Here is a 21,506-nt window from a genome sequence, read left to right as displayed (position 1 = left end):
ACAATATTAATGGAAGGGCCTATGAGATTTGTAGTTGTCTCTCTGAGACTATTCAATGGCCAACATCCTGGTTATTTAAGAAAAAGTGCTGTGTTGAAGTATTATAAAACAAATGTAAATTGAGTTAAAGAACAGCATTGGGAAGTTGAAGAAGCCCTGTCAACTGACTTAGTTAGCACCATGGTGTAAAGACTGGCTCCATCCAAAGTTCCTAATGGAAGACATCCCTGAGATCTCACTGGAAGTAGATTTACCAAGCCTGCTGAGGGCTAACGCGGTCTGTAAATTGCAGTTGTCTGCCCAGGTTACATGTCTTTCATGGTAAGAAGAAATTGGATATGTTTATCCATTTCTTATTAATATTTTTTCTTTAGATAACTAATGTCACTTGCTTGTTCCCAAGAATGTTGTGATTTATTTTCCATAAAAACAAACTGCTTGTCACATGCAACAAGAGCAGAGACTAGAACTTCTGTACTGATAACCACTTTCTTCCAGGAACCAAATTCACTGCCTTTTCATCAGAAAATAAACCTTTATTTGACACTTCTCTTACACAGCAGGAGTTGAGCAGGATTGCTTCTCCTCTTGTTTTATGTGAAGAAGTTCAGCCTCGAGATCACCTGCAGGATTGATGGTTTGGTGACAGTTGCTGCATTGTTTCACCTGAGCTTTCTTTATACTAAATTGGCACCAAAGAAAGATTGAAGAAAAACAGCACATTTTTTACTCATAAATTTGTACAACGTAACAGAATTTAGGTCTCAGTCATTGGTGAATTCTTTTTAAAAAGAAATTTGCATGATTTGTAAGTTGCATGTCACCTTTATAAGAATAAGTTTTGACAGTGTCCCCTTTAACTATATTTCAGTATGTTCTTGATATAGCATTACTATTTTTTTTAACATCTCTATTGGAGTATAATTGCTTTGCAATAGTGTGTTAGTTTCTGCTTTAAAATAAAGTGCATCAGCTATACGTATACATATATCCCCATATCCCCCTCACTCCCATTCTCCCTATCCCATCCCTCTAGATGGTCACAAAACACCGGGCTGATCTCCCTGTGCTATGCGGCTGCTTCCCACTAGCTATCTGTTTTACATTTGGTAGTGTATATATGTCCATGCCACTCTCTCACTTCGTCCCAGCTTGCCCTTCTCCCTGCCTGTGTCCTCAAGTCCATTCTCTACGTCTGCGTCTTAATTCCTGTCCTGCCCCTAGGTTCTTCCAAACCTTTTTTTTTTTTTTTTTTTTAGATTCCGTATATATGTGTTAGCATACAGTATTTGTTATTCTCCTTCTGACTTACTTCACTCTGTATGACAGACTCTAGGTCCATCCACCTCACTACAAATAACTCAATTTCATTTCTTTTTATGGCTGAGTAATACTCCATTGTATATATGTGCCATATCCTCTTTATCCATTCATCTGTCAGTGGACACTTAGGTTGCTTCCATGGGCTGGCTATTGTAAATACACCTGCAATGAACTTTGTGGTACATGACTCTTTTTGAATTATGGTTTTCTCAGGGTATATGCCCAATAATGGGATTGCTGAGTCATATGGTAGTTCTATTTTTAGTTTTTTAAGGAACCTCCATACTGTTCTCCATAGTGGCTGTATCAACTTAAATTCCCACCAACAGTACAAGTGGGTTCCCTTTCCTCCACACCCTCTCCAGCATTTATTGTTTGTACATTTTTCTATGATAGCCATTCTGACTGGTGTGATATGATACCACATTGTAGTCTTGATTTGCAATTCTCTAATGATTAGTGATGTTGAGCATCCTTTCATGTGTTTGTTGGCAATCTGCATATCTTCTTTGGAGAAATGTCTATCTAGGTCTTCTGCCCATTTTTGGATTGGGTTGTTTGTTTTTTTGATATGGAGCTGCATGGGCTGCTTGTATATTTTGGAGATTGATCCTTTGTCAGTTGCTTCATATGCAAATATTTTCTCCCATTCTGAGGGCTGTCTTTTCACCTTGTTTATGGTTCCCTTAGCTGTGCAATAGCTTTTAAGTCTCATTAAATCCCATTTGTTTATTTTTGTTTTTATTTCCATTTCTCTAAGAGGTGGGTCAAAAGGGATCTTGCTGTGATTTATGTCATAGAGTGTCCCGCTTATATTTTCCTCTAAGAGTTTTATAGTGTCTGGCCTTACATTTAGGTCTTTAATCCATGTTGAGTTTATTTTTTGTGTGTGGTGTCAGGGAGTGTTCTAATTTCATTCTTCTACATGTAGCTGTCCGGTTTTCCCAGCACCACTTATTGAAGAGGCTGTCTTTTCTCCATTGTATATTCTTGCCTCCTTTATCAAAGATAAGGTGACCATATGTGCGTGAGTTTATCTCTGGGCTTTCTATCCTGTTCCATTGATCTATATTTCTGTTTTTGTACCAGGACCATACTGTCTTGATTACTGTCGCTTTGTAGTATAGTTTGAAGCCAGGGAGCCTGATTCTTACAGCTCCATTTTTCTTTCTCAAAATTGCTTTGGCTATTCGGGGTCTTTTGTGTTTCCATACAAATTGTGAAATTTTTTGTTCTAGTTCTGTGAAAAATGCCATTGGTAGTTTGATAGGGATTGAATTGAATCTGTACATTGCTTTGGGTAGTAGAGTCATTTTCACAGTGTTGATTCTTCCAATCCAAGAACATGGTATATCTCTCCATCTCTTTGTATCATCTTTAATTTCTTTAATCAGTGTCTTATAGTTTTCTGCATACAGGTCTTTTGTCTCCTTAGGTATGTTTATTCCTAGGTATTTTAATTCTTTTTGATGCAATGGTAAAAGGGAGTGTTTTCTTAATTTCTCTTTCAGATTTTTCATCATTAGTGTATAGGAATGCAAGAGATTTCTGTGCATTAATTTCATATCCTGCTACTTTACCAAATTCATTGATTAGCTCTAGTAGTTTTCTGGTGGGATCTTTAGGATTCTCTATGTATAGTATCATGTCATCTGCAAACAGTGACAGCTTTACTTCTTCTTTTCCGATTTGGATTCCTTTTATTTCTTTTTCTTCTCTGATTGCTGTGCCTAAAGCTTCCAAAATTATGTTGAATAATAGTGGTGAGAGTGGACAACCTTGTCTTGATCCTGATCTTAGATGAAATGGTTTCAGTTTTTCACCATTGAGAACGATGTTGGCTGTGGGTTTGTCATATATGGCCTTTATTATGCTGAGGTATGTTCACTCTGTGCCTGCTTTCTGGAGAGTTTTTATCATAAATGGGTGTTGAATTTTGTCAAAAGTTTTTTCTGCATCTATTGGGATGATCATATGGCTTTTCTCCTTCAATTGGTTAACATGGTTTATCACATTGATTGATTTGCATATATTGAAGAATTCTTGCATTCATGGGATAAAGCCCACTTGATCATGGTGTATGATCCTTTTAATGTGCTGCTGGATTCTGTTTGCTAGTATTTTGTTGAGGATTTTCGCATCTTTGTTCATCAGTGATATTGGCCCGTAGTTTTCTTTCTTTGTGACATCTTTGTCTAGTTTTGTTATCAAGGTGATGGTGGCCTTGTAGAAAGAGTTTGGAAGTGTTCCTCCCTCTGCTATATTTTGGAAGAGTTTGAGAAGGATAGGTGTTAGCTCCTCTCTAAATGTTTGATAGGATTTGCCTGTGAAGCCATCTGGTCCTGGGTTTTTGTTTGTTGGAAGATTTTTAATCACAGTTTCAATTCCAGTGCTTGTGGTTGGTCTGTTCATATTTTCTATTTCTTCCTGGTTCAGTCTCGGAACGTTGTGCTTTTCTAAGAATTTGTCCATTTCTTCCAGGTTGTACAATTCTACCTCAAGAAACAAGAAAAATCTCAAATAAGCAACCTAACCTTACACTTATAGCAATTAAAGAAAGAAGAACAAAAAAAAAAAAAAACCCAGTTAGCAGAAGGAAAGATATCATAAAGATCAGATCAGAAATAAATGAAAAAGAAATGAAGGAAACAATAGCAAAGATCAATAAAACTGAAAGCTGGTTCTTTGAGAAAATAAACAAAATTGATAAACCATTAGTCAGACTGATCAAGAGAAAAAGGGAGAAGACTCAAATCAATAGAATTTGAAATGAAAAAGGAGAAGTAACAACAAACACGGCAGAAATACAAAGGATCATGAGAGATTACTACAAGCAACTATATGCCAATAAAATGGACAACGTGGAAGAAATGGACAAATTCTTAGAAAAGCATGGCCTTCCAAGACTGAACCAGGAAGAAATAGAAAATATGAACAGACCAACCACAAGCACTGAAATTGAAACTGTGATTAAAAATCTTCCAACAAACAAAAACCCAGGACCAGATGGCTTCACAGGCAAATCCTATCAAACATTTAGAGAGGAGCTAACACCTATCCTTCTCAAACTCTTCCAAAATATAGCAGAGGGAGGAACACTTCCAAACTCTTTCTACAAGGCCACCATCACCTTGATAACAAAACTAGACAAAGATGTCACAAAGAAAGAAAACTACGGGCCAATATCACTGATGAACAAAGATGCGAAAATCCTCAACAAAATACTAGCAAACAGAATCCAGCAGCACATTAAAAGGATCATACACCATGATCAAGTGGGCTTTATCCCATGAATGCAAGAATTCTTCAATATATGCAAATCAATCAATGTGATAAACCATGTTAACCAATTGAAGGAGAAAAGCCATATGATCATCCCAATAGATGCAGAAAAAACTTTTGACAAAATTCAACACCCATTTATGATAAAAACTCTCCAGAAAGCAGGCACAGAGTGAACATACCTCAGCATAATAAAGGCCATATATGACAAACCCACAGCCAACATCGTTCTCAATGGTGAAAAACTGAAACCATTTCATCTAAGATCAGGATCAAGACAAGGTTGTCCACTCTCACCACTATTATTCAACATAATTTTGGAAGCTTTAGGCACAGCAATCAGAGAAGAAAAAGAAATAAAAGGAATCCAAATCGGAAAAGAAGAAGTAAAGCTGTCACTGTTTGCAGATGACATGATACTATACATAGAGAATCCTAAAGATCCCACCAGAAAACTACTAGAGCTAATCAATGAATTTGGTAAAGTAGCAGGATATGAAATTAATGCACAGAAATCTCTTGCATTCCTATACACTAATGATGAAAAATCTGAAAGAGAAATTAAGAAAACACTCCCTTTTACCATTGCATCAAAAAGAATTAAAATACCTAGGAATAAACATACCTAAGGAGACAAAAGACCTGTATGCAGAAAACTATAAGACACTGATTAAAGAAATTAAAGATGATACAAAGAGATGGAGAGATATACCATGTTCTTGGATTGGAAGAATCAACACTGTGAAAATGACTCTACTACCCAAAGCAATGTACAGATTCAATTCAATCCCTATCAAACTACCAATGGCATTTTTCACAGAACTAGAACAAAAAATTTCACAATTTGTATGGAAACACAAAAGACCCCGAATAGCCAAAGCAATTTTGAGAAAGAAAAATGGAGCTGTAAGAATCAGGCTCCCTGGCTTCAAACTATACTACAAAGCGACAGTAATCAAGACAGTATGGTCCTGGTACAAAAACAGAAATATAGATCAATGGAACAGGATAGAAAGCCCAGAGATAAACTCACGCACATATGGTCACCTTATCTTTGATAAAGGAGGCAAGAATATACAATGGAGAAAAGACAGCCTCTTCAATAAGTGGTGCTGGGAAAACCGGACAGCTACATGTAGAAGAATGAAATTAGAACACTCCCTGACACCACACACAAAAAATAAACTCAACATGGATTAAAGACCTAAATGTAAGGCCAGACACTATAAAACTCTTAGAGGAAAATATAAGCGGGACACTCTATGACATAAATCACAGCAAGATCCCTTTTGACCCACCTCTTAGAGAAATGGAAATAAAAACAAAAATAAACAAATGGGATTTAATGAGACTTAAAAGCTATTGCACAGCTAAGGGAACCATAAACAAGGTGAAAAGACAGCCCTCAGAATGGGAGAAAATATTTGCATATGAAGCAACTGACAAAGGATCAATCTCCAAAATATACAAGCAGCCCATGCAGCTCCATATCAAAAAAACAAACAACCCAATCCAAAAATGGGCAGAAGACCTAGATAGACATTTCTCCAAAGAAGATATGCAGATTGCCAACAAACACATGAAAGGATGCTCAACATCACTAATCATTAGAGAATTGCAAATCAAGACTACAATGTGGTATCATATCACACCAGTCAGAATGGCTATCATAGAAAAATGTACAAACAATAAATGCTGGAGAGGGTGTGGAGGAAAGGGAACCCACTTGTACTGTTGGTGGGAATTTAAGTTGATACAGCCACTATGGAGAACAGTATGGAGGTTCCTTAAAAAACTAAAAATAGAACTACCATATGACTCAGCAATCCCATTATTGGGCATACACCCTGAGAAAACCATAATTCAAAAAGAGTCATGTACCACAAAGTTCATTGCAGGTGTATTTACAATAGCCAGCCCATGGAAGCAACCTAAGTGTCCACTGACAGATGAATGGATAAAGAGGATATGGCACATATATACAATGGAGTATTACTCAGCTCTAAAAAGAAATGAAATTGAGTTATTTGTAGTGAGGTGGATGGACCTAGAGTCTGTCATACAGAGTGAAGTAAGTCAGAGACAAACAAATACTGTTTGCTAACACATATATATGGAATCTAAATAATAATAATAATAATAATGGTTCAGAAGAACCTAGGGGCAGGACAGGAATAAAGCCGCAGATGTAGAGAATGGACTTGAGGACGTGGGGAGCGGGAAGGGTAAGTTGGGACGAAGTGAGAGTTTGGTATGGACATATATACACTATCAAATGTAAAATAGATAGTTAGTGGGAAGCAGCCGCCTAGCACAGGGAGATCAGCTTGGTGCTTTTTGACCACCTAGAGGGGTGGGATAGGGTGGGTAGGAGGGAGATGAAGGAGGGAGGAGATATGGGGATAAATGTGTATATATAGCTGATTCACTTTGTTATAAAGCAGAAAGTAACACACCATTTTAAAGCGATTATACTCCAATGAAGATGTTAAAAAACAATAAAGCTTGTGTTTCCTTATTTATTTTCATTTTGGATGATCTGTCCATTGTTGAAAGTGGGGTGGTAAAATCCCCCACTATTATTGTGTTACTGTCAATTTTCCCTTTGATGGCTTTAGCATTTGCCTCATGTATTGAGGTGCTCCTATGTTGGGCGTATAAATATTTACAACAGTTATATCTTCTTCTTTGATTGATCCCTTGATCATTATGTAGTGTCCTTCTTTGTCTCCTGTAATAGTGTTTATTTTAAAGTCTATTTTGTCCCATATGTGAATTGCTACTCCAGCTTTCTTTTGATTTCCATTTGCATGGAATATCTTATTCCATCACCTCACTTTCAGTCTGTATGTGTCCCTAGGTGTGAAGTGGGTTTCTTGTAGACAGCATATATACAGGTCTTGTTTTTGTATCCATTCAGCAAGCCTGTGTCTTTGGTTGGAGCATTTAATCCATTTATATTTAAGGTAGTTAGCGATATGTATGTTCTTATTACCATTTTCTTAATTGTTTTGGGTTTGTTATTGTAGGTCTTTTCCTTCTCTTGTGTTTACTGCCTAGAGAAGTTCCTTTATCATTTGTTGCAAAGCTGGTTTGGTGGTGCTGAATTCTCTTACCTTTGCTTGTCTGTAAAGTTTTTAATTTCTCTGTCGAATCTGAGTGAGATCTTGGTTGTAGGTTTTTCCCTTTCATCACTTTAAATATGTCCTGCCACTCCCTTCTGGTTTGCAGAAGTTCTGCTGAAAGATCAGTTCTTAACCTTATGGGGATTCCCTAGTACATTATTTGTTGCTTTTCCCTTGCTGCTTTTAATATTTTTCCTTTGTATTTAATTTTTGATAATTTGATTAATATGTGTCTTGGCATGTTTCTCCTTGGATTTATCCTATATCGGACTCTCTGCACTTCCGGGACTTGATTGACTATTTCCTTTCCCATATTAGGGAAGTTTTCAACTATAATCTCTTCAAATATTTTCTCAGTTCCTTTCTTTTTCTCTTCTTCTTCTGGGATCCCTATAATTCAATTGTTGGTGCCTTTAATGTTGTCCCAGAAGTCTCTGAGACTGTCCTCACTTCTTTTCATTCTTTTTTCTTTATTCTGCCGTGTGGTCGTTATTTCCACTATTTTATCTTCCAGGTCCCTTATCCGTTCTTCTGCCTCAGTTATTCTGCTATTGATTCCTTCTAGAGAATTTTAAATTTCATTTATTGTGCTGTGCACCATTGTTTGCTCTTTAGTTCTTCTAGGTCCTTGTTAAACGTTTCTTGTATTTTCTCCATTCTGTTTCCACGATGTTGGATCATCTTTACTATCATTACTCTGAATTCTTTTTCAGGTAGACTGCCTATTTCCTCTTCATTTGTTTGGTCTGGTGGGTTTTTACGTTGCTACTTCATCTGCTGTGTGTTTCTCTATCTTCTCATTTTGCTTAACTTACTGTGTTTGGGGTCTCCTTTTCACAGGCTGCAGGTTTGTAGTTCCCATTGTTTTTGGTGTCTGCCCCCAGTGGCTAAGGTTGGTTCAGGGGGTTGTGTAGACTTCCTGGTGGAGGGGATTGGTGCCTGTGTTCTGGTGGGTGAGGCTGTATCTTGTCTTTCTGGTGGGCAGGACCACGTCCGGTAGTGTATTTTGGGGTGTCTGTGACCTTTTTATGATTTTAGGCAGCATCTGTGCTAGTGGGTGGGGTTGTGTTCCTGTCTTGCTCGTTGTTTGGCATAGGGTGTCCAGCACTGTAGCTTGCTGGTTGTTGAGTGGAGCTGGGTCTTAGCATTGAGATGGAGATATCTGGGAGAGCTTTCCCTGTTTGATATTATGTGGATTTGGGAGGTCTCTGGTGGACCAATGTCCTGAACTTGGCTCTCTCTCCTCAGAGGCACAGGCCTGACACACGGCCAGAGCACCAAGACTGTGTCAGCCACATGGCTTAGAAGAAAAGGGAGAAAAAATGAAAGAAAGAAAGATGAAAGAAAAAATAAAATAAAATAAAGTTATTAAAATTAAAAAAGTATTAAATATAAGAAAAAGAAAGAAGGATGAGAGCAACCAAACCAGAAAAAAAATCCACCAATGATATCAAGCACTAAAAACTATATTAAAAATAAAAATTAAAAAAAAACGGACAGAAAGAATCAGGACAAATGATAGAAGCAAAGCTATACAGACAAAATCACACAAAGAAGCATACACATACACACTGACAAAAAGAGAAAAAGGAAAAAAATCATATATCTATATATATATTAAAAAAGGAAGAGAGCAACCAAATCAATAAACAAATCTACCAATGAATAAAATCTCTAAATACTAAACTAAGATAAACATAAAACCAGAAACAAATTAGATCCCGAAAGCAAACCCCAAGTCTACAGTTGCTCACAAAGTCCACTGCCTCAATTTTGGAATGATTCGTTGTCTATTCAGGTATTCCACAGATGCAGGTACATCAGGTTGCTGGTGGAGCTTTAATCCGCTGCTTCTGAGGCTGCTGGGAGAGAGTTCCCTTTCTCTCCTTTGTTCCCACAGCTCCTGGGGTTCAGCTTTGGATTTGGCCCCGCCTCTGCGTGTAGGTCGCCTGAGGGCGCCTGTTCCCTCTCAGACAGGACGGGGTTAAAGAAGCAGCTGATTCGGGGGCTCTGGCTCACTCAGGCCGGGGGGAGGGAGCGGTACGGAGGAGGCGGGGCGAGCCTGCGGCAGCAGAAGCCGGCAGCCTGAGGCGCTAGCCTGAGTCGCGCCGTGCGTTCTCCCGGGGAAGTTGTCCCTGGATCACGGGACCCTGGCCGTGGCGGGCTGCACAGGCTCCCGGGAGGGGAGGTGTGGATGGTGACCTGTGCTCGCACACAGGCTTCTTGGTGGCGGCAGCAGCAGCCTTAGCGTCTCATGCCCGTCTCTGGGGTCCGCGCTGATAGCCGCGGCTTGCACCTGTTGCTGGAGCTCATTTAGGCAGTGCTCTGAATCCCCTTTCCTCGTGCTTCCCGAAACAATGGTCTCTTGACTCTTAGGCAGCTCCAGACTTTTTCCGGGACTCCCGGCTGGCTGTGGTGCACTAGCCCCCTTCAGGCTGTGTTCACGCAGCCAACCCCAGTCCTCTCCCTGGGATCCGACCGAAGCCCGAGCCCCAGCTCCCAGCCCCCGCCCGCCCCGGCGGCTGAGCAGACAAGCCTCTCGGGCTGGTGAGTGCTGCTCGGCACCGATCCTCTGTGCGGGAATCTCTCCGCTTTGCCCTCCGCACCCCTGTTGCTGCGCTCTCCTCCGTGGCTCCGAAGCTCCCCCCTCTGCCACCCCCAGTCTCCGCCCGCGAAGGGGCTTCCTAGTGTGTGGAAACCTTTCCTCCTTCACAGCTCCCTCCCACTGGGGCAGGTCCCGTCCTTATTCTTTTGTCTCTGTTTTTTCTTTTTTTCTTTTGCCCTACCCAGGTACGTGGGGAGTTTCTTGCCTTTTGGGAAGTCTGAGGTCTTCTGCCAGCGTTCAGTAGGTGTTCTGTAGGAGTTGTGCCACATGTAGATGTATTTCTGGTGTATTTGTGGGGAGGAAGGTGATCTCCATGTCTTACTCCTCCGCCATCTTGAAGGTCTCCCTCCCAGCATTACTTTTTATTTCGCCATTCCTTTTATTCTATTATCTAAGGTGAACCTTAGCATGGATTTCCCAGATTATCACAGGTCACAACTAGTTAATTGCACCACTTTCAATAGTACTGAATTATCGTTGTGGTCTAGGGACATAGGTTCTTCTCAAATCCATGGACAATAGTGGCTTCAACCCAACCACTCCAAGAAATGAAACTTCCATATTAATAGAAATAAATTTTTCTAAAGGAAGTGATACTATTTCTATTCTCTTCCAAAATGTTCAAACTTGCAATTTGTTATGCTGAGAAGTCTATAATAATAATTGAGAAGAAGATTGAATATAGGAATTTGGAGGCCACTGTTATCTTCAATTGAAGGAGACTGATGTGGAGCAATAGGTGTGATTACATAAGATAAATGCAAATCTTGTCATTTCCAGAGGAGAGTAAGGATGCTGATGATGGGAATCTTTTGAAGAAACTAGAATTGTTACACAGTAGCTGTCTCAATTTATATAAAATGTTGTCATTAATTAAAAGGAGCAGTTTTACTGATACATATATCCATGAATTAAAGTGATGAGAGTAGTTTCAATCTACAGGACTCTATTCTCTACAGAAATGGATTGTGTTGTAGTATGATGCACTCTTTGAGCTTGTGTAGTTTAGAGTCACATATATCTTGACTCAGTCTGGAGTGTACTATTTTCTAGCCCTGTAACCTTGCAAAGGTTTTTTAACCCCCACCTATAATTTTATTCTCTCTATTTGTAGGATTAGGAAGAGTACTAAAGTCACTGAAATGATGTGAAAATTGTATTTCAAACAGATATATAAAAAGTTCCTTATATAATTCTGGGTACAAAGTAAAAAGCACAAAAGTTGCTCAATTAATTATTGTCATTTTTATTGCAGCATGGTGAATATTGTCACTAGAACTATTAATGCACACAAAGAATGAATGCTTATAAGAACTGGGGTGGGGTGTGAATTAATGCTGAACTTTAGGCAAACAATTGGCCTCTAAAGTCCATTCTAAATCTGACATATTACATTTATACTAATATAATGTGTAATAATTATCTAACATAGATTTATATGTTTAAAATTATATGATTATATCAAAAGATATGATTCATAGTTTTCCCATAGTGTTCTATTTCCTGAACCCTCTGTAATGTATTCATTAGCAAAGTCTTCTTATATCTTTTCTTAGGATAAAGCAAGAGATGTTGAATAATGAGGGACATATCCCCAGTAAACTGAGGAAATCCTAATGGGAAATAGCAATAGGAATTGAACTGTTTTTTATATAAAATATTACATTCTAAAGCTGAGTTATTGTGCCAAAGGCTGACTCTGAGTCCTTTATCCATTTCTCAGCCCCCTGCATACTATGATTTGGGCACTTGGCTTTATTACATTGTTAGGTTAAGTGCTACAAATGTACCTTCAAGACCCTCCGTTCCATGTAGGTTGCCTCCTATAAGCCCCTTTGTCTCTGCGTTTTCTGGAGGTGCCATTAAACTCAGTCATAGCATCAGGAGACAAACGTGAAAAACATTTTCACTTAGGTTAAATTATTGACTAACTTTCAATTTCCTCTGGTTTATTGGAGACATTCTTATCTGTAAGGAGGTATGGACTATACTCTCCATACAACAGTTATAATTCTCTCGCATCATCGGTTACCAGGGGTGCTGTTCTTTCAGTTGTCCGCAGAATCATAGAAGTTTTCAGTGTTGATGTACCTGAAAAATCAAAGTGCCTTGTTTTCAACTGTACAAGTTAAGTAATTCCCCCAAATCTACAACACTAAATTATGATGCAAAAAAGGACCAGATTAAAGGTCTCCTAAAATGCAATAATTTTCTCTCCACTTCCTCAATTCCTCACACACTCACACATACATTTGTCAAAATACCTCTATCTTCAAGTAAGAGAAATGACGTTCCTAAAAAGGCTCAAACGTGTGACACACCACTGACCAGCACAGAACTGGCTCACGGTAGGAGCCCAATTAAAATGTCTCAGATACAACTGGATCAAACCCTTAAAGTACTAAATTAAAACAGTCCTTTTAGTGAAGGAAATTCTAAGTTTCAGAAGAGGACCTTCATATTGAATCTCTGACCAGCAAATGATGATGCTATTCATCTCTGATGTTGATTGGTTTTTCTAACACTGAGATCACCCAATCCAGGACCAAAGAGTTCATTGGTTAGTATTGTTTGGCCATGTGGGTTGAGGAGCATCCTAGTCCTCACTGAGTGACACTTACCTGCTCTCTCACACTCTGTCTTCTCCTGTTCCCCTGCATGATGTGTCTGTGGTTCACTGGATGGCAGCTCTGACAGTGATACTGATGGTGCTGAGCACTTCCCTCACTTGGGCCAGGGACACCTGAAGTAAGCGTGCACCTTGTGGGGGTGAGCTATAGTGGGTGGGAGAAGAAAGGGAGTTACCTTTGTCTCTGTGTCCAGACCACGTCCCTTAAAAAATTGTGACATTTTCTTCAGTCATCACCTGTCTTTATCACATGGATTCTCCATTCCTTCCACAACAAAAGGGCCTTGGATGCTTGCCTTCTGAGTGCTGCTTAAGGTGCCCCCATATATATGGGATATTTCTTCTCAACTGTCTTCCAACAAAACCTCTCCAGCCTTACATCCCATTCCCTCAGGATCTTAAGAGGATTTCGAAGTAAAGATGTCAGAATAATTCCACGTTATGCAATTCCCTGTATTATGTTGAGTTATGTCAGAAAAAGGAAAAGTTTCTCTGAAAATTTTACAGGGAATCTCAAGGAATTAGAAAGATCTCTCCTGCAAATCCTGTGTTATATCCTTAACAGGATCTATGATGTTGCTGTCTCTCCCTAATATGTGAGACTGTATCAAAGGGCATCCCTCATTATATGTTTTCCTATCTCTCTGAACCACAATGTTTAAATGTCCTGTATCCCTGTCCTGGAGGTTCTCTGACAGAAGTTGGAGTTAGTTTTCTCTCTATTTCTCCTGGGTAAAGCACCCTGGAGCTGAATCATGGATTCTTAGTACTTGGAATGACCCTGTAGATAAGGAGCATCTATGGGGTGTTCTTTGATGCCTTAAAGAACTTAAGGCATCTTCCGAAAACCAGACATAGGTTAGTGTTCTTTATAAATCTATTTTGAATCTTTCTACATGATTAGTTCCTCCTACATCTCCCCATTCTCTGGCCTGAGCACATGTGAAGGGATTCAACTAGTAGAGAATAAATTATAAGAAATTCTGTTTTTGTAAGTTAAAAGTAGTCAAATATCAACATTTTCATATGGTAAACCATGAACCCTGAGTAGGGTCCTGAGAATGTGAAGGTTGTTTCCATCCCATTGGGCTGAAAGCCAATAAGCAACTCAAGGGAACTCATTGGCCTATCAGGTCTTGGCCCCAAATTTCATAGGTTCATTAATAATGCCCTTTGATTTCTTTAATTAGTCATGTTTGGTGTCCTCTCCTTCTGTTTCTTCCCTATTCTTTCCTCAGCTATGTCATCACCATTACTGAAAATCCCCAAAGTTTGCACAGACCCTTAGCACTATAACAGATCAATCACCTTTTCCTTTCCTGTGAATGTTTCTTCTACCTAGTAGGAGGAGAAAAGGAAGTTTGCCTGAATTTCTCCCAGGAAATGAAAAGAATATCATGTGTCATCAGAATAAAAGAGTTTTGGAGCTGAGCCCTTTCTTGCTTCCCAGGATTCCCACAAAAATCCATTTCCAGAACACTGGGTTTATTCATTTTGACCACAAATATTTGTTTGTTTGTTTGTTTTTCTGAGCAACTATTATATACTGGGCTCTGTTCTTGGCTCAGAGAATTCTATTTGAATAACATAGGAAAGTCCCCTACTGTCATGGACTTACCTAATGACAAGAGAGGAAGACAACAACCCAATAAACATTTAACAAGGAAAAACATTTCAGAGAGCAATAAGTACTCCGAAAAAATACATCAGGGTTATAGAACAGAGAGAATTGTATTCACCTGACTTCAGTTCAAGTGTCTAGGGAGCTCTCCATGAAAAGGTGACACTCAATTGAGACATAAATGATGAGAAGCCAGACACATGAGAGATCTGAGGGACAAGTGCTCCAGGGAGAGGGAGCAGCGGAAAGGACGAAGTGTGGGAAGATCTTTGCTGTGTTTAACGGACAGAATGAAGGTTAGAGTGACTGAAGCAAAGCAAGAAGGTTGGGGAGTGGAAAAAGATGAGGTCAGAGAGGAAGTCAGGAGCCAAATCGTATTAGGCTCTGATGGCCATGGTGAGAACTTTGACTTTTATTTACAGAGATACGTGAAGCTCCTGAGAGATTATAAGGAGAGTCAGTCTGTTGATTTCTTAAAATAATCCTAGCTACCACGTGGAGACTGGATTCCAGAGGTTCACAAGTGGAGTCAGGGACACCATTTAGGAACATGGTAGAATTCTCCAGGGCAGATGTGCTTGTGGCTTCATTTAGTGTGGTAGTGACAGAGACAATAGTAAAGATAAAATGAACAGATTTGGGGTAGACTGTTGTGTGGCTTGTTATTTTTTAACTTTGCCATGTGACAGGGAGGTATTAGAGAATTCCTGGATAGTGAGTAGACCTGGTCTGATCCAGAGCACACTTCTCTCTGGCGTCATTTCTTTTTCTTTTTTTAACATCTTTATTGGAGTATAATTGCTTTACAATGGTGTGTTAGTTTCTGCTGTATAACAAAGTGAATCAGCTATACGTATACATATATCCCCATATCCCCTCCCTCTTGCGTCTCCCTCCCACCCTCCCTATCCCACCCCTCTAGGTGGTCACAAAGCACCGAGCTGATCTCCCTGTGCTATGCGGCTGCTTCCCACTAGCTATCTATTTTGCATTTGACAGTGTATATATGTCCATGCCACTCTCTCACTTCATCCCAGCTTACCCTTCCCCCTCCCCATGTCCTCAAGTGCATTCTCTACATCTGCGTCTTTATTCCTGTCCTGTCTGGCATCATTTCTAAGTGAAGGTCTCTACTCAAAGTCTGGGGTCCTGTTCTTTTTCTGTAAACTGTCTATATGAGAATGTTATTTCTTCTAACTTTCTCCCTTACTGAGGGTAATTGACTACAGAAATAGAGAGTTCTACATCTGGCCAAGGCTGGTAATTTGATGCCTACTGGTATTATTGGATGCAGGAGACAAAGTTAGAAAATGAATTAGTTGGGGCTTTGAATAGGAATAACATATCTGCGGCTGTAGTTTTCTACTATAGATAAGTAGTGGACCAGTGGCAGAGAAATTAAGAAGGAAGATGATTTGAAGAGTAAATTATATGTCTTTTTAATTGGCTGGCAAGGCAAAGAAATAAGTAAGCCATATTCGAATTTATTTCGCTGGAGACATAGCTCTCCACTGGGGCTGGATTCTTGAAAACTAGAAATTTCATATAGGAACAAGATTTTCAACAGATATAATATTGGCAAAACTTTTAATGTAATTCTCAGTGCTCCATAATTAACAGTGACTTTTGACCACAGATTTTCAGATGGTTTATACTAGTGGAGCTCATCCAGTGACAGATCACCACTCCTTCCCCCTACTCCTTGACCCCCGAATATTTGGCAATATCTGGAGCCATTTTTGGTTGTTACACTGAAGGTTTCTTCTGACATCAAGTGGGTAGAGGCCAGGGATGCTGGTAGACGGCCTACAATGTACAGAACACACCCCCTCACCTCCAGGTACATATTTGATCTCTTACCTCATCAGGTCAGATTTGCCAAGTGAATTATGGCACCAAATTTTAAAAAATTTGGTTTTCTGAGCTATCTGGATTTGGAAATGCAGAAAAGAAAAGGTAGAAGTGTATTGGGATCATGGTTTTAATTTCCTTAAAACTCTTCAAAAGTTTCCCATTACATTTAGCATAAATTCAAAACCATAACATCACCCATAAGCCTTTTAAGTACCTGGCTTCTGTGATTTTTCAGTGGAATCTTTTACCCCCCTTCCTCACTTTCTGTGCTTAGTGAAATGTTTTCTTCTGGTTTCTTGCAGAAGCTCTTCATCTCTTTCAAGCTTTTACACATGCTACTACCTTTACCTGAAATATGCCTTCTTTTTCTCCCAAACATACACACCCCCCACATCTTTCCCTCATCCCACATCAACTTAACCTTTCATGTCAAATCTTTTTTTTTAAATTGAAGTATAGTTGATTTACAATGTTGTGTCATGTCACATCTTAAATGTCATTCTTCAGAGACTACTTCTCTGACACCCTAATATTAATTATTCTCTGTTCTAGATCTCCGCGCTTTTCTTGTGACATTTCTGGCTCCTGTATAATTAATTCTTGTGTGGTTGGGTTTTGTCCATCACTTTCACTAAATTTTATGCTCCTAGAAGGTAGGGGAGATGTTTGTTTTTCCTTCTGTGGATTTCCAGGGGCAGTAGCACAGGCTTGGCACAAGGTCAGCACTAGGTAAGGAAGTGTTTCAGGAACAGCTAAAGGGTCGTGGGGTGAGAGGAGGAAGCAGAGAGTGTTTTTCTGGTGGAGGCATTCAGGAGGAGGTGGTGTTGGGGCAAATCCTGGTCCCGCTCCGGCTTGGAGGTCCCCAGCCAAGTACAGAGCTGACTGCATCCCAAATGCCTTAGGATCAGAGAGGTCTTCTCCGCCCACCATGGTCTCGCTTGACCCTGCAGATCAAAGATGAACCCGTGGGGTGCTTGTAGTTGGGGGCGCCAGTGGAGCTAATGAAGGGGGTCCTAGTGCTCCCACCCGCGCTTGAGCGCCCCTCGTTGGTGGGTGTAGCAGTCAGTCATTTCCCAGGAGCCCGCCCAGTGACCAGATCCTTCCTGTCCTCACAGCAGTTTTCATGCATCAGTTTAAGGCGAGTGTCATTTCTCCAACGGGATGGAGCAGGTGCGGTTCTTGGCCAGATACACCTACAACGCGCAGGAGGATGCGCACTTCGACAGTGACGTGGGAGTTCACGGCGGTGACCGAGCTGGGGAGGCCGGACGCTGAGTCCTGGAACCAGCAGAAGGACTTCATGGAGCAGATGCGGGCCAAGGTGGACACGGTGTGCAGATCCAGCTACTGGGGTATTGGTAGCTTCACGAGGCAGCGGCGAGGTGAGCCGAGGCAGGCGGGTGGCCAGGGGGAGGCGGTGTGTGTGTGTGTGTGTGTGTGTGTGTGTGTGTGTGTGTGTGTGTGTGTGTGTGAGAGAGAGAGAGAGACAGAGACAGAGACAGAGAGACAGAGACAGAGAGAGACAGAAACAGAGACAAAGACTCAGTCTGGGTGAGCGTTGGATTGTGAGCATTACACGTTGCGAAAGTTACTGTGAGAGAGTGAGACAGGGAGTGACAGGCTGTCGGGGAGACAGTGTGTGACCTTGTCAGTGTGTGATTGTGAGAGGGGAGAGAGCATGTGGTGCGAGGAGGGGGCCTGGGGTCTGGGAGGACTGGGAGGGAAAGGAGGTGTGGGGGGGAGGGAGGCAGGAAGGATGGATGGTTCTAGGCATCCTTGGTGGTGCTGTGGGAAAGGTGAGGTGGGAGAAAGGGGGAGGGGAGATGGAGGAATACTGATTGGGGTGGTTGGTTAGGGAGGAGGGAAGGGAATTTAAGTGTCTGTGGTTGTGCTACCCAGAAAAGAGCTTTGGAACTTGGACATTTATGGAAAGGTGTGGTAAAGGGGCTTCAGCACCTGATCTTCCTGGACAATGGACCATTTGCTTCATGTCTGAGTCTTTTGGTTCTATGGTCAGGGGAGAAACTTTGACTCTGGGTGTTTGGCTCTAGGTCAAAATTTTATCCTCTGCCTCATGCTTCAGCTGCATGACTCATGGTTTTGTTCTGTGGTCTCTGAAAAAAACCTCAGTATCTTGCTAGAAACTGAATAGTTTCCATACCAGTTTGGAGCTGGTTCTGGGGTTACACAATTATAAGAATTATTTTTTTTTAATTAGTGACTTTCCTTCCTGCTTTCCCTCTCCTTCAGGACTCAAGTTTTTCTTGGGATTCAACTCATAGAGTTAGAGATTCACCTGTGTCTTTCCTTCTTCCTGGGGTAGAACCTTTTCTGAGGTGTTCTAAGGTGTGAGTGCCTGGAGACAGCTTTCCCAGGATTTCATCCTCTGTCTCCACACACACCCCCTGCTGTTCCCTAATTTATCCACACTGCTTTCAATCATATTTTCTTTCAAATTAAACAAGGGTAATAAATAGCTCTGATATATTGAAGGCTAAATTCCAGTTATTGTTTTACATACCTTAGGTGCATTAATCCTCACATAATGCTAAGAGGTAAATTAAGTATAATTATCCCCCTTTATAGGTGAGAAAGCTGAGGCACAGAAGAATGTAAAAATCCTCCCAGTATCAATCACTAAGAGGGAGAGCCTGGATTTCAACCTAGGCAGTCTGACTTCAGAAATTATGCTTTTAATTAATACACTATATGCCTTGCAAAGGTTTGTAAACACTTCAATTTAACAATGAATTACTATTCGTACTATGAAACACACACACACACACACACACACACACACATTTCCTCAACATCTCTCAAATCTAATGGACCCATGCTGTAAGAATTAAAGTCAAGGCTTATGGCACTAACTCCTAAAGTTGGGCCACATGGCCAGCCTGGCCTACCTGAGACTGCAGTGTGGTCTGGAGACTGATGGTAGAAAGGCAGCCAATCAAGGAGACTTACTCTGTCTCCCTCACTTATCCCCGCTACCATTTTCTCTCCTAGTGGCGCCTACAGTGACTGTGTATCCTGCAAAGACACAGCCCCTGCAGCACCACAACCTCCTGGTCTGCTCTGTGAATGGTTTCTATCCAGGCCACATTGAAGTCAGGTGGTTCCGGAACGGCCAGGAAGAGGAGGCTGGGGTGGTCTCCACAGGCCTGATCCCTAATGGAGACTGGACCTTCCAGACCATGGTGATGCTTGAAACAGTCCCTCAGAGTGGAGAGGTCTACACCTGCCATGTGGAGCACCCCAGCCGGACGAGCCCTATCACAGTGGAATTGAGTGAGAAGCTTTCTGACCTCATAAGTTCCTCAGCCACCAAGGAGGGGGCTTTGATTACCACTGATTGTCAGGTTTCTCCTCACCCTGCACCATATTTTTATTTGCTTCACGTTCTTCTCTTTTTCAGCACAAGTTACTGGGGGTAGCCCTGTGATATCCTGTGATAGAAATCCTCTGATAGTTTGCAGATATCCTTTGATAGTTTCCATAAATACCTATACCCACTGGTGAGACAATTCTGCCTGGCAGGCAGAGAAGGGGTGTCCCTGTCCTGAGCCTCCATGATATCACAATTCATGGTCACCCCATTGCCCAAGGCACCAGTCCCCTGCCTCGGGCTGGGCTTGCACTTCTGACACTGTTGCTCTGAGACGTTCACTGTAATCTGAGAAGGGGCACATCTCTACAATGTAGGGACCTTCCTGACATGAGGGGAGTCCAATCTCAGCTCTGCCTTTTATTGTATCTGTCACCCTAGACAAGCTCCTTAACCTCATTCAGCCCCAGGGTCCTCATCTATCAGATATTGAAGTCTTGTGGCCTTATGTCAGGGCTGTAATATTTAAATGAATTCAGTGCCTTAACCTTGAAGCTACTCAGTGTGATTTAAAAATGTTTTCCTAGGAATGCACAATTACTCTATTTCTTCCAGGGAAGCCTTCTTTCCCCATTCTCAAAGCTCTCAGTCTTAGAGACTGAAATAGAGAAGTTGGATTTGGGATAAAAATCACTAAAACCAGCTTCTTTTCCCAGGGGCACAGTCTGAATGTGCTCAGAGCAAGATGCTGAGTGGAACTGGGGGCTCTGTTCTGGGTCTGCTCTTCCTTGGGGTGGGGCTGTTCATCTACTTCAGGAATCAGAAAGGTAAGGAACCTGTTGGCAGCTGAGACTCCCAACAGACGTTTTGGGGAAGAAATCTGACTTTGCTCGGTTAGTTCTCTGTATATCAATGACCCTGTATAAAGTCTTTCTTTACCTAGTTGACCTCAAATTTCCTGGAAATCCAGAAATTGACAGTCCATGGTTAGCTGTGGTTGAAACATAAAAGGTGATGGCCTGCAGAGATAAGAAAAAGGTTAACATGCATGGAGATTTTGGGTGGAGATCCTGGGGCAAATGCAGGAAGAGACACAGGGGTGATGAAATTACACTGGATTTGTGTGACAGAAGCTTCATCCTCTCAGTGTCTGTTCTCTCTACCCTGGCATCATGTGAAGTGGGTTGTGGCGTTAGAGAAGTCTTAGAAGAGTGGTCTGGGCCCGGGGACATTGTGTTTGGGGATAGATTTACCTCTGTATCTTTTAAGTATATATCTTCCCTCCTCTTTTCCAGAACACCCTGCACTTCAGCCAACAGGCTGAACTCTCTTTTAGAATCATATTTAGTCTCCCTAGAACAGATGGTAGAAGTGACAAGACGGGAGACAGAAATAATGAGAAAGACTTTGGATCTGACTTCTGATCAAGCAGTTTACATTAAAGCTTCTTCTCTCCACTAAACAGAGGGCTTGAACTCTAAAGTGGCTTTGGCTCAGGGAGACTTAAGAATTTTTCCCCTTCTTACTGAAATACTTTAACATGAAGGCCTGAGAGACAGAGAGAGGGAAAAAAGCTGCTTGTAAAGTTAAGACGGGAAACAACACTGTCCTCTGTCTCCTGCAGGACTCCTCGCTGAAGTGAAGATGGATGGTGACACTCAAGGAAGAACCTTCTGTCCCGGCTTCTTCACAGCCTAAAAAGGTCTCCTGCTTAGCTCTTATTCTTCCAAAATGAGAGT

General features: G+C 41.1%; 1 pseudogene; it reads left to right on the top strand.

Moving 5' to 3' along the window:
• The first annotated feature begins 214 nt into the window (after positions 1-214).
• On the top strand, positions 215-21,465 carry LOC133095680 (DLA class II histocompatibility antigen, DR-1 beta chain-like; annotated as a pseudogene).
• The last annotated feature ends 41 nt before the right edge of the window (positions 21,466-21,506 follow it).

The sequence above is a fragment of the Eubalaena glacialis genome, chromosome 7 (genome assembly GCF_028564815.1).
Source record: "Eubalaena glacialis isolate mEubGla1 chromosome 7, mEubGla1.1.hap2.+ XY, whole genome shotgun sequence".
Classification (NCBI taxonomy): Eukaryota; Metazoa; Chordata; class Mammalia; order Artiodactyla; family Balaenidae; genus Eubalaena; species Eubalaena glacialis.
Note: the sequence above shows the minus strand (reverse complement) of the source record. Positions and strands in the feature narration are given on the sequence as shown.